Below are 14,430 nucleotides of genomic sequence, written 5' to 3' on the forward strand. Positions count from 1 at the left end.
CTCAGTTTACTGTTGGCACTTCCATTAGCACTTAATATAGCAGACAGGGACTTAATAGTCACAATTTGAGGACTTTTATGGTGTATTTACATATAAAGAGAGAGAGAGAGAGAGAAGTAACAATGAAAACAACGTTTTGAAAATGAAAACTGAAAATGAAATCGAAGCTTAAAGCAGCTTTAGAAGGGGACAGGAGATGAATCTGTCACTTAGGAAAAACTCTGGATTCATTGCACATAGAAAGCACCTTTAAGTCGTTCAAAAGACTTAACTAGACTTCCATAGAGAATAAAAAAGGATAGGAAACAGAACAAGCTACTGCCCAATTAGGCCAGTTTACATTTAGGATCCTCCAAAAAGAGAAGAATGCAGCTAATGTATGTTGATTGAAGAGAATGTAACAGCATCCACTAACCCCAGTTTTTGTGCATGTGTTTTTTAAGTGTGTGTGTGTGCATGTGTGTGTGTGTATGTTTGAAAGTGTGTGTGTGTGTGTGTGGGGGGGGGGGTGTGCAAGTGTTTGTGTGTGTGTGATAAAGATGGAAAAGGAGAACGTGTTGTAAACGTGTGTGTGTGTGTGTTTGTAAGAGTGTGAGTGTGTGTGTGTGTGTGTGTATGTTTGAAAGAGTGTGTGTGTGGGGTGTGTGTGTGCAAGTGTGTGTGTGTGTGGGTATGTTTGAAAGAGTGTGTGTGATGGAGATAATTTCCAAACACTGTTAATGACTTAAGAATATAATAATCAAGTGCTTTGTATTAATATATTCCTTGTATGAATCATGTGCTTATGAAAGCAGGAACATGGCTTTTCTGCGTGTGTGTGTAACTAAGATTATTAGGTGCCACTTAGTCTGCATATGTACAAGAGCATGTTTAGACCAGAAGAGATAAGAAGGGTCGAACTGTGCTTTTTCCGACCTTGCAAAACTTACATCCTTGCCTCGGACGTGAGAAATCCACCACGTGATTATCCCTGCTGAACGCTCAACTTCTGTCTATATAAACCTTGTGCGATGTGTTTATCATTGCTTCACTTTCAGCCTTGTGCTGGGAGTGAGCCCGATTGCAATTGTTGTCTGTCTAATAAATATACTTATATGCAGCTCCGGAGTCCTGAGGTAACTAGGGTGAATTTTCACCTATCATATTTGGGGGCTCGTGACCGGGATTTCCAACAACCTCAACGGCTCTCCACGCTGGGCTAATCATCAGGACCTGAACCATACGGAGGAGTATGAGACTCTGTTTTTCTAAAGACCTCCAACTTGAATTGGAAGGAGGCCAGGGCCTGCCAGCGGGGAGAGCCGAGAGTGAAGGAAAATAATTGGACTGTAGGGTGTGGACTCCGAGCTGTTTGTGAGTATATTGTTTGTTTGTTGTAAGTGCACGGTAGTATATTGTTGGTTTATTGTTTGTTTCAGTTTTGTGTACACGTGTCTTCGAGTGGGGCTGTGTTGCCTGTTCTCCGCGGGGTAGAGAAGGAATTCTTTAAGGTTACAAAGTTGTTAGAGATATTCCTGCTTGCCTCGTGTGTTGAACAAATTTGCTAGCTGTGTTAAAAGGTTGTAAATGAGAGATAAAACCTGCGTGGTAGGGGGTCCTCCGCAAACTCTTCGGTTGTAAATGAGAGATAAACCTGCGTGGTAGGGGGTCCTCCGCAAACTCTTCGGTTGTAAATGAGAGATAAACCTGCGTGGTAGGGGGTCCTCCGCAAACTCTTCGGTTGTAAATGAGAGATAAACCTGCGTGGTAGGGGGTCCTCCGCAAACTCTTCGGTTGTAAATGAGAGATAAACCTGCGTGGTAGGGGGTCCTCCGCAAACTCTTCGGGGGTAAATGAGAGATATATCCCCTTGGCCACTGGAAGCCTGTACAACTCTTCGGGGTAAATGAGAGATATATCCCCTTGGGCCACTGGAAGCCTGTACAAACTCTTCGGGGTAAATGAGAGATATATCCCCTTGGCCACTGGAAGCCTGTACAAACTCTCGGGGTAAATGAGAGATATATCCCCTTGGCCACTGGAAGCCTGTACAAACTCTCTAGACCTATTTCTAGACGACTCCGGAGAAGTCTCTTAAAGGTCTATCCATTCCCCCTTACCTTGTGTTACCTGTGGGGTTGATACTAACTGTTTTAGATATATTTCTGAAAGAATTTGCAAGAGTCAGAGATACTCCTGTGTTATTTTTCTGTGGGATTGAGACAAACTTTTTACAATGGGTAAAACACAGATAATTATAGTCATAATTATGTTAATTAAAGGACTGATTTCGCATTACTGAGATGCCTTGACCCAGAACCAGTAGGGACTGATCACCCCAGGGAAATTCCCTGGCCTCAACCTCCTCACCAAACGAGTGAGACGGGGGCCCTCTGGTCGGGCTCGGGTTGACTCTGCATTGCGATCTGAAAAAACAAACTATGAGAGTCTGAAAATAGAAACATAACTAACCCTAGTGTGAAGAATAAGATAAAGGTAATTTAAAAGGTTTCAAGAGCAGTTATTATTAGAGGTATTAAGAGAAATACATAAAATAACTTACAAATGGGAAAAAGTGCGTCAAAAGCAGAAGACGCACATGATAATAGCAATAAGAGGTGGTTTAAAATGTCTACAACAAGAAGAAAATTGTAACACTGATTTGAAAATGTTTTTACATTATTGGTTGCACCAAACAGAGCAAAGCTAATGTTAATGGTGGCAAGAAAGCGAATGATTTTTTGTTTTGTTTTGTTTTGTGTGACTGATTACTCGAATTAGATGCCCAGAACAGTAAGGTTGTAAGAAGAAAGAGACATCTAAAAGCAAGTCTAAAAGAGTCTGAAACAGGAGAGATATTTAAAAATACAGAGTATGATTCAAAAACATGCCCTACAAACTTATTAGGAAGAGATGTGATGTGGGTTGGGCATTAGAATTGTTCCAACAATACATGGGTTTTAGAATAAATGAAACAATGATGTCCCAAAATATTATTATGTATAGAATATACACTGTTAAGCCGAAAAAAGATTTTAAGAGAAATGTAAGCCTGTCACACTAACTACATTAACCTAGACTGATACATTGGACTAATACAGGATGGGTGGGGGCTGAGTGCTGGCTCAAAAGACTGTATTCTCACAAGCCATGAGCTCAAACTTAGCTACAGTTCGAGGGGACAGTCAATTGTTGTTGAACATCTAGTGCTGTTCCTCCAGATAAGAAGACCTGTAAACAACATACCCTGGCGTTGTTAAGATTTTTAGCAGAAACAAGGCCACACCATTAGCAGCTGTGGTCCACTAAAGTAAAGCTATCTTAAAAAGCACCTCAGCCACAGACAAAGAAATAAATTATGTATTTTCTGAGAATGACTAACTTCTGAGATAATGGATTCCTAACCACGAGTTAGAAACACAAATGTTGCAGAGTTTACTTTATTCTCAGCCCAGGTCAGCAGGAGATATTATTAAAAGGCCTGAAGATGGAAAGCAGGCATTTGAACAGATAAAACAACTGTTGGTCAGTTCTGCTGTCCTAGCACATCCATGACATGACAAAGCCATTCGTACAAACTGTAGACTGTAAAAAAAGGTTATATAACATCTGTGTTAATGCATAAGTGGGGACTTAAAGTTGATACCAGTGGCATACTAGTCAACACGGCTAGATCCAGTAGCCCAAGCAATGTCTGAATGTTTACAAGCAGTAGTGGCTGCAGCCTTGGCGGTGCAGGCCTCTGCTCCTATTGTACTAAACAGGACACTTACACTGAAAGTTCCACATGCTTATTTTTATTTATTTAAAATTTTTTTGCTCACTCAGCCTTCATATCAATATTGAGCGCTGCGTGACATTTAACCCAGTTACACTTTTACTTACGGCAGAGGACAGATAAAAACTATGGCAGCCAGAGCTGACCTACAAGATATGCCTTTTCCAGAAGCTGATTTAACTATTGTTGTTGATGGTTCACGCAAATAAACCTTGAACGCATAGCCAATACTTCCACACTATTCTGCACAAGCAGCGGAACTAATTGAACTGATTGCGCACACATGCAAAGACCCGGTTTCATTGGGAAAACCACAAAGCAGACAAGGCCACTAACCAGGCCAAACTACAACAACCATCTGACACATACACAATTGAAGAATTAGATCTCACAATATTAAAAGATATGCTGCAATATTGAGCCATGGTGAAAACATGCCTCAATAAGTGGGGATAGTAAGCATATATTTGTACTTTATATTTCATGAGAAAGATGTTTAATCATTCATTATTGATTTTATTGAGTTAAATCCCAACGAAAGAAAGAAATATTGTCTAGCCATAGACAATCACTGTTCATTCAACCCCCAGTCAGCCGGACTGGTAGAAAAGAATGAACCAAACTATTCAAAGCGATTTGAGAATCCAAGAGTGAAATTAGTGAAACTAAGCATGCATGTTGTTATCACTGTTTGAAATTATGTATGGAAGAATCTACACTGCCTAAACTCTCAAACTATTTGCTGAAACAGACAAAGAGATTGAATATACATTTGCAGAATATATGGCAAAGATGATGTCGAAACTAAATGCTCTCAGACTTCTCTCCCCTACACAGGAACACTGTGAGGCTGAATTCAAGGTTGGACCAGGAGATTGTGTCCTAATCAACAGCCTCAAAAGAAAACACTGCCATTCGCCCAAGTGGGACAGACCATAACAAGTGCTACTGTCAACACCTACCAGAGTCAAAATAGCTGATAGAGCCACGTGGATACTTCTGGCTCAATGGAAACGGGTAAGCCTGCACACGGCTGAGGCAGAGGAATAAAGATCATCTTTCTTTGCTGTTTCCAGGGTGTGCCCACTGTGACAGAAGACCAGCCTACAAAGGGGTTTAGATGTTTAGATTCTATTCGTCTCAACCGCTGGCAGAAGATACAGTACTGTCCTGGGGGATTAGAACCTAGTGGAAATTGTGGAGTAAGAGGTCTCTTCCTCTGCAAGGTCATGGGAGGTTACGGAAAGTGGGCAAAGGATGTGGGGGACTCTTAGCAACGACTGTAGGATTTTACATTGTTGTTCTAGTAACATACTTATGGATGATACAGTAAACACAGGCCCTGGACGAATATCCACGATGGGGCCTGGCTAAAGATCATCCGTGATGGAAATGGGTAAATCAGACCGTCAGAACGCAAATACCACAAGTTAGTTTAGTCTGTTTAGTCTGTACAGGGCCAAGGGTGCCGACCAAACCACTCCTGGCGACCCCTGTACCTTATGACATAGATCACTGCGACAAAGAATTTAGAGAAACTGAAGCCTGGAAGAAACATGGTCAACTTACTCTTAGCTATCAAGTGCACGTGTGAGATGTGCCATCTAGCGGACACCTCGTGTCGTAGAAAGAATGTTCATATCTTCCTGCCCAATGTAACTACATACAACAGCCAATGTGTTCTGCAGAATGTTTGCTGATGATGGGAAATAGGGCGTTTAATGATGCAGCTATACAGCATGACTGTTCACATTTTAACTGACCCTACATGCCAGACAATGTTGCCCCACCTCCACACATTATTAGAAAAGATGCTCTGTTTGAATGCTATTTAAAACCTGGGGAAAAGAACGATCCACACCTAGGACACTGGACACAATGTAAAACCATTACACATGTGATAGATAATGGGAGAGAAATACAGTTAAATACTTCCACTGAATGTAGAATAGCGGAGATGTGTTTGAATGGCAGACTTCTTGAAGTACAGGATATAGCCATAGCTGATAAGTGGGGATGGTGAATTAAGAGCTACACTACCTGTGGGTTGGTCTGGGCCTTGTGCTAGAACAATGTTGGTAGAACCTTTTCAGATTTCCCCCAGGTCCAAGACTCACCAGTACCTGAGGAACGTTCCAATGCATTCCGTACGAGGGAGGAGAGAAGCAGGGGATGACAGCGGGATCTGGTCCGATGGCCTCGGCATTCCCTGAGGCATTCCAGACCACTACAAAGCCTTGAACCCAGCAGCCAATGGCCTGGCATCTACCCTCTGCCCCTGGTGCGTCATCGGAGCACACACAGATTGGATTAACTTCCTTTACTACGCTGAGATGAAGTTCCAGAACCTGACCACAGACGGACTACAAACCGTGCTTGAAATTCTCACTGCCATGAATGGAGGCATTTGTGTCATGCTTGGTACTGACCAATGTTGCACATATGTCCCTGATAACACCCGAGATGGGAAAGACTTAGATCTGATCCTACAAAAGATGCAAAAAGTTGTCCAACAGAATGCCTGATGGGGAACAGGGCCTTCAAGGACAGAGCAAAGAGGCCTTGTTTGAATGTTATCTGAAGCCTAGGCGAGCTAATGACACACACACACACACACACACACACACACACACACACACACACACACACACACACACACACTCACACTCGACACCCACTATGTTGGCCTACAAATGCAAAGTATACAAATGTGTGATGTGAAATATGATGATTGACTTATGATGAGATGAAATAATGCTCAGTAATGATCTCTGTTCCGAAAATCCATGTGATGAAGCTCAGAGTGATGAATTTGAGGTTATCCATTGAAATTGATAATTGACGAATTAAGAAAGATGATCTGTGATTTTGATTGTGATTTTGAATTATCCATTGAAACGGATAAAAGGAGGGACTGATGGAGATAATTTCCAAACACTGTTAATGACTTAAGAATATAATAATCAAGTGCTTTGTATTAATATATTCCTTGTATGAATCATGTGCTTATGAAAGCAGGAACATGGCTTTTCTGCGTGTGTGTGTAACTAAGATTATTAGGTGCCACTTAGTCTGCATATGTACAAGAGCATGTTTAGACCAGAAGAGATAAGAAGGGTCGAACTGTGCTTTTTCCGACCTTGCAAAACTTACATCCTTGCCTCGGACGTGAGAAATCCACCACGTGATTATCCCTGCTGAACGCTCAACTTCTGTCTATATAAACCTTGTGCGATGTGTTTATCATTGCTTCACTTTCAGCCTTGTGCTGGGAGTGAGCCCGATTGCAATTGTTGTCTGTCTAATAAATATACTTATATGCAGCTCCGGAGTCCTGAGGTAACTAGGGTGAATTTTCACCTATCAGTGTGTGTGTGGGGGGGTTGTGTGTTCAAGTGTGTGTGATAAAGATGGAAAAGGAAAATGTGTTGTAAACGTGTGTTTGTGTGTGTGTGTGATAAAGATGGAAAAGGAGAGTGTGTTGTAAACGTGTCTGTGTGTATGTTTGAAAGAGTGTGTGTTTGTAGGGGGGGGGGGGGGGGAGGGTGTGCAAGTGTTTGTGTGTGTGTGATAAAGATGGAAAAGGAGAGTGTGTTCTAAACGTGTGTGTGTGTGTGTGTGTTTTTAAGTGTGTGTGTGTGAGTGATAAAGATGGAAAAAGATAGTGTGTTGTAAGAGTGTGTGTGTGTGTGGGGGGGGGGGGGGGTGGAAGGGTGTTTCTGTGTGTGTGTGTGTTTGATGAAGATGGATGAGGAGAGTGTGTTTTAAGTGTGTGTGTGTGTGTGTGTGTGTAAGTCTGTAAGTGTTAGTGTGTGTGTATGTGTTTGTAAGAGTGTGTGTGTGTGTGTGTGTGTGTGCAAGTGTGTTTGTGTGTGATGAAGATGGAAAAGGAGAATGTGTTGTAAACGTGTGTGTGTGTGTGTGTGTGTGTGTGTGTGTGTGTGTGTGTGTGTGTGTGTGTGAAATAAAGATGGAAAAGTAGAGTGTGTTGTGACTGTGCATGTGTTTTTTAAGTGTGTGTGTGAAAGAGTGTGTGTGGGGGGGTGTGTGTGCGAGTGTTTGTGTGTGTGATAAAGATGGAAAAGGAGAGTGTGTTGTAAACGTGTGTGTGGGGGGTGGAAGGGTGTTTCTGTGTGTGTGTGTAAGTCTGTAAATGTTAGTGTGTGTGTATGTGTTTGTAAGAGTGTGTGTGTGTGTGTGTGTGTGTGTGTGTGTGTGTGTGCAAGTGTGTTTGTGTGTGTGTGATAAAGATGGATAAGGAGAGTGTGCTGTAAGTGTGTGTGTGTGTGTGTTTGTACGATTGAGCGTATAAGTGTGTGTGATTGTAAGAATGTGTGTGTGTGTGAGTTTGTGTGCAAGTGTGTTTATGTGTGTGTGATAAAGATGGCAAAGGAGAATGTGTTGTAAGTGTGTGCGTGTGTGTGTGTATTTGCAATTGTGTGTGTGAGTGTGTGTTTGTAAGAATGAGTGTGTGTGTTTGTAAATGTGTGTGTGTTCAAGTGTGTTTGTGAGTGTGTGATGAAGATGGAAAAGTAGAGTGTGTTGTAAGTGTGTGTGTGTGTGTGTGTGTGTGTGTGTGTGTGTGTATATATATATATATGCATATAGTGTGTGTGTTAAGTTTGTATACATAATGTGTGTATTTGTGTTTGCATCTGTGTGTTTGTAAGTGTGTATGTTTGTTTGTCTTTGTGTGTGTGTGTGTGTGTGTGTGATAAAAATGGAAGAAGAAAGTATGTGTGTGTGTGTGTGTGTGTGTGTATATATATATATATGCATATAGTGTGTGTGTTAAGTTTGTATACATAATGTGTGTATTTGTGTTTGCATCTGTGTGTTTGTAAGTGTGTATGTTTGTTTGTCTTTGTGTGTGTGTGTGTGTGTGTGTGTGTGTGTGTGTGTGTGTGTGTGTGATAAAAATGGAAGAAGAAAGTATGTGTGTGTGTGTGTGTATATATATATATATGCATATAGTGTGTGTGTTAAGTTTGTATACATAATGTGTGTATTTGTGTTTGCATCTGTGTGTTTGTAAGTGTGTATGTTTGTTTGTCTTTATGTGTGTGTGTGTGTGTGTGTGTTTGTGTGTGTAATGAAGATGGAAAAGGAGAGTGATAAGAAGTGTTTACTGCTGAATTAATAGTGACCCTTTACATGTGAAGATCATGACAGTTCACCATCACTGTCAAATTCACTGATATCAACTCAGTATTTGGTCTTGTGATACTCACTCTAGTTTCTTCAGTTTACAGTTGTGATCCTCCAGAAGAGAAGAAAGATGCTTCACTCCTGAGTCTCCTGCTTTACTCCTTTCCAGCCACAGCTCTCTGATGTGTGAGGGGTTTGATCTCAGTGCTGATGCAAGAGAACTGAAGCCTTCCTCTGTAATACTGCAGTTTCTCAGGCTGTAGAGAGAAGGAGAAAAAACATGTTTCATCTCAGTTTACTGTTGGCACTTCCATTAGCACTTAATATAGCAGACAGTGACTTAATAGTCACAATTTGAGGACATTTATGGTGTATTTACATATAAAGAGAGAGAGAGAGAGAGAGAGAGAGAGAGAGAGAGAGAGAGAGAGGGGTAACAATGAAAACCACGTTTTGAAAATGAAAACTGAAATTTAAATCTAATGTAAAGCTTAAAGCAGCTTTAGAAGGGGACAGGGGATGAATCTGTCACTCTGGATTCATTGCACATAGAAAGCTCCTTTAAGTCGTTCAAAAGACTTAACTAGACTTCCATGGAGAATAACAAAGGATAGGAAACAGAACCAGCTACTGCCCAATTAGGCCAGTTTACATTTGGGATCCTCCAAAAGAGAAGAATGCAGCTAATGTATGTTAACTGAAGAGAATGTAACAGCATCCACTAACCTCAGTTTTTGTGCATGTGTTTTTTAAGTGTGTGTGTGCGTGTGTGTGTGTGTATGTGATAAAGATGGAAAAGGAGAGTGTGTTGTAAAAGTGTGTGTGTGTGTGTGTGTGTTTGTAAAAGTGTGTGTGTGTGTGTGTGTGTGAGTAATAAAGATGGAAAAGGAGAGTGTGTTGTAAGAGTGTGTGTGTGTGGGGGGGGGGGGGATGGAAGGGTGTTTCTGTGTGTATGTGTGTGTGTGTAATAAAGACGGATAAGGAGAATGTGTTGTAAGTGTGTGTGTGTGTGTGTGTGTGTGTGTGTAAGTGTTAGTATGTGCGTGTGTGTACGTATGTGTAAGTGCGTGTGTTTGTAAGTATGTGTGTGTGTGTCTGTGCAAGTGTGTTTGTGTGTGTGATAAAAATAGAACAGGAGAATGTGTTGTAAGTGTGTGTGTGTGTGTGTATTTGCAAGTGTGTGTGTGAGTTTGTGTTTGTAAGAATGAGTGTGTGTGTTTGTAAAAGTGTATGTGTGCAAGTGTGTTTGTGAGTGTGTGATGAAGATGGAAAAGGAGAGTGTGTGTTTGTGTGTATGTCTATATAAATTAGGGATGGGCATTCGATTAAATTGTCTTAATCGATCGTCGGAAGAATTAACGATCGATTTTCGATTAATCATTAATATTTTTATATTAAAATTCACTATTTATAGGCTATATTAAAATGCAGTGAAAATAGAAAAAACACAGCGTGTTTCCTCATTGAGATCTTTATTACCAGATGAACAACTCTTGTGGCAGTTAAACTTACAAGATGGACAACTCTTGTGGCAGTTAAACGGGATCCGTTCAATGGTTACACTTGAAAATATGCGCTGCTGTACTCTTAAGCAGCGGAGCCGACAGCTAGAAGCCGGTGCTCATAAACACAACTGACCTTCGTTTTTTTTCTCTCTCTCTAACTAATTAATCTCACATTTTGAAATTCATTCATCTAGATTCATCGTGATTAAAAGTTTGTTTTCTTCTAAAGACTAAATCTTATAAATTAACGAGTAATCACGCGTGTATTTTAGACACTGTTGTTTAATTGTATTTTTTTCGCGCTCTCTCGCCATCAGCCAAGGAATGTATGCGAGACACAATGGTGCCCCTCGACGGTAAATCGTAAGAATTGTCCCCTGAAGCAATTCGAATCACCTCAGTCAGCCCACCGTCTTCAACTATGTTGATGGGCCGACAGTCACCGGCAACCTAAACTGCTACAGCGTTGGTAACCTTTTCACGGACTGGTCTAGTTAATTTCCTAGAGAAGTCGTGGAGTGTGGGTTGGCGACCATCTAACCTGGGACTGCTTTCTGTCGGGTGCTTTGCATTAAGGTGATAACTTAAACACGAGCTGCTTCTGTGATAGCTACATTCAGCTTGACAAATGCTACATACAACTTTAGTTTTGTCGATTGTTCTGTCATTTTGCCTCTTAAACAGAAACTTTCCGCCCAACAATCCCTCAGCTCTCTCCATCTTCAACTACCGTCTCGGTCTCTTCTATCTAACTGACTGCAGACAAGGGGCGGTTTCGTGCCATGGGTCAATGCGCACCGGAAGTAAACAAAGTTGCGTTAACTGCGTTCAAATATTTGATTGCATTAATCTCCGCCACAATAATCTCATAGAATAACGCGTTAACTTTGACAGCCCTAAAATAAATAAATTACACGCACACTACGCAGGAGAACATGTTTTAATCGATGAAAAAAGAATTTCATCGAGGAAATTCTTAATGATCAATTAATCGATCGTCGATGAATTATGCCCATCCCTAATATAAATATATGTATACATATAGTGTGTATGTTAAGTTTGTAAACATGAATGTGTGTATTTTTGTTTGCATCTGTCTGTTTGTAAGTGTGTATGTTTGTTTGTCTTTATGTGTGTGTATGTATGTATGTATGTATGTATGTATGTGTGTGTGTGTGTGTGTGTGTGTGTGTGTGTGTGTGTGTGTGTGTGTGTGTGTGTGTGTGTGTGTGTGTGTGTGTGTGTGTGTGTGTGTGTGTGTGTACGCGTGTGTGTGCACGCGTGTGTGTGTGTGTTACTGTGTGTGTGTGTTACTATGTGTGTGTGTGTGTGTGTGTGTTTGTAACTTTGTGTGCGCGTGTGTTTATGGTGTATTTACAAATAAAGAGAGAGAGAAAAGTAACAATGAAAACAACATTTTGAAAATGAAAACTGAAATTTAAATCTAATGTAAAGCTTAAAGCAGCTTTAGAAGGGGATAGGGGATGAATCTGTCACTTTGGAAAAACTCTGGATTCATTGCACATAGAAAGCCCCTTTAAGTCGTTCAAAAGACTTAACTAGACTTCCATGGAGAATAACAAAGGATAGGAAACAGAACAAGCTACTGCCCAATTAGGCCAGTTTACATTTGGGATCCTCCAAAAGAGAAGAATGCAGCTAATGTATGTTAACTGAAGAGAATGTAACAGCATCCACTAACCTCAGTTTCTTCAGTCTGCAGTGGGAATCCTCCAGTAAAGCACACAGCTGAGTCACTCCCAAGGCTTCTGGTATGCGCTTACTCAGATCCAGCTCAGTCATGAGTAAGGGGTTTGAACCCACAGCTGAAGCCACAGCAGCACAGGCTTCCTCAGCAGCACTCCCCTTCAGGAACCTGTACAAATAGAGTCAATAAATATATCTGATGTCTGACACAAAACATCATCACTGGCGCTTAAATTAAAAAAAAAACACAAAAACATTACAACTTCTGCCAAGGCAGCCTTTGACAGAAATGTAAAAAGCAAACTGAGCAGTCACATATGTGTTTTTCTCATGGGAAAGGAAGCACTGCTACCCACTTGTCAAGTCTATTGATTCAATAAGTCTGCTTGGCCTGGTGCAGCAGCTTTAAATCTTAAAGGCTCAGTTTTCACTGCAACAGCTGAGTTCATCCTGTCACTTTTAATATAATTGTGACCCCTTTTTCTAATGGAAGTCAGACTCAAGTCTATTCAGTTCCCTGACTAACTACTTGGATATTTAACTGACTCTGGGTTTACAGATCCAGACCACGAGGCAGGAGTGTTTGGTACAGTTATCATTACTAGATCACCATCTTGTAGGAACCTGCAGCAGCCGCCTTGGTTCATACTGAACTATTCAGATACGAAACATATGAGCCTATAGAGTTCCTCATACTTCAATAACCCCTTTCCCTTAGTGTTATAAAATACACAGGAGTCACACTCACATCAAACAGAATAGAGTCCTGGGTTCACAACTATTGTTGGTGAGTGGGCTGGACTTCCTGCCTACCAATACATCTAGTTTTTTTAGTTATAGAATTATATCATATCTGGTATAGTATAGTATTCTATATATCAACTAAGTTATAATAAACTAATAAGTACAATGGGCATGAATCAAACAAATAGCGCGGTGCCTCCACTAAGGACATGTTATACCAATGTACCTGGCAGGAAATATGCAAATCCTGAGATATAATTACAATGGGAGCAGTAATGGAAAAGAGTAGCTCCTATTACCAGTGCTTTTAGTCAAACAATAGTGACTGATGGGCAAACTGATGGATTTTTTAACAAATAGGAGAAATTATTTTTCCCTTTACTGTACAAATTAAATAAAGAATGTGGGTGTGTGGATGTGTGCAAAATGTATATAAATGACATGTTCATTCAACTTTTCTAAAAATGTAAATCAGCAAAATGAAATTAGAAGTTCCCTTAATTGTTGTCACCTTCGCACACACTCGTATGACCAACTGAAACGTATTAAAAACAATTCTTACAACCCAATGCTCCTCACTAGCACACCAAGAAAACCCAATAAACGCAAAATGGCGTTTAAGAAACTCAGTAAACGCAAAATGGAGTCATAAACTCCGCTAAGGAAAGGTCAAAAACGTACATTAGCTTAAAAGATTTAAAGGTAAATTTAACATTGCATACATGTATAAACACATTTAACACACGAGTCAAAACAACAGTTCGGCAAATCTCTGTTCACGTTAGCAAGCTCGCAATACTACCTTGGGAACCATGAGGAAATCCAGAGTTCGTTGTACTCCCATTGGAGAATGAAATCAAATAAATATTAAATAAAAGTTCACTCTCGCTGTTACAGTTGTACACACGGGAGACACGAACATTTTTCCGTCACCAAAACACTCCGTAGCAGCTACTCACGAATTACTCAGTAGTCCGTGATGCTTGACGGACAGGATGAAGTTCATGGATGCTAATTTATTAGCTTCAGCTCCCAGCTCTGTGACAGTGAACCCAGCCCAAACTTGCTCTGAGCTTCTCTTCATCTGGCACCGTGGACGAAGTTACACAGGTAAACTAACGCTTGCTATGAAAATGAGCGGAGTCCCAGGTCTCGTTGTTGCCCGTGTCTATTTTGAATACACAACTTAATACTGCTAAACCTCTCCTTAACAGACAGAAGACTACCCATTCATGCCACCTACTACAAATCCAACTTGCTCCAATAAAAAAAACGACTTCTCGTCCTCACACAGGATTGGGTACCACCTTGAAAAACAATGAATTCCAGCGGAAACATACATTGCTACTAAACAAGGGAAAAGGCATCATGGTAACTGTAGTTATTTCAAGCACAAACAGCACACAGTTTGAACTCCAACCACATAGCATTATCAATGAAAGAAAAGCATTAACAAAATAAATCATTTTCTTAAAGGGTCTTACATGATGTTCATCTATGGTCATTAGTGATGCCCCTAAGTCAACAGCTTGATAATGTACCACACTCAAAGACTGAGAGTTAGATTTT

Source organism: Clupea harengus, chromosome 2 (assembly GCF_900700415.2).
Source record: "Clupea harengus chromosome 2, Ch_v2.0.2, whole genome shotgun sequence".
Classification (NCBI taxonomy): Eukaryota; Metazoa; Chordata; class Actinopteri; order Clupeiformes; family Clupeidae; genus Clupea; species Clupea harengus.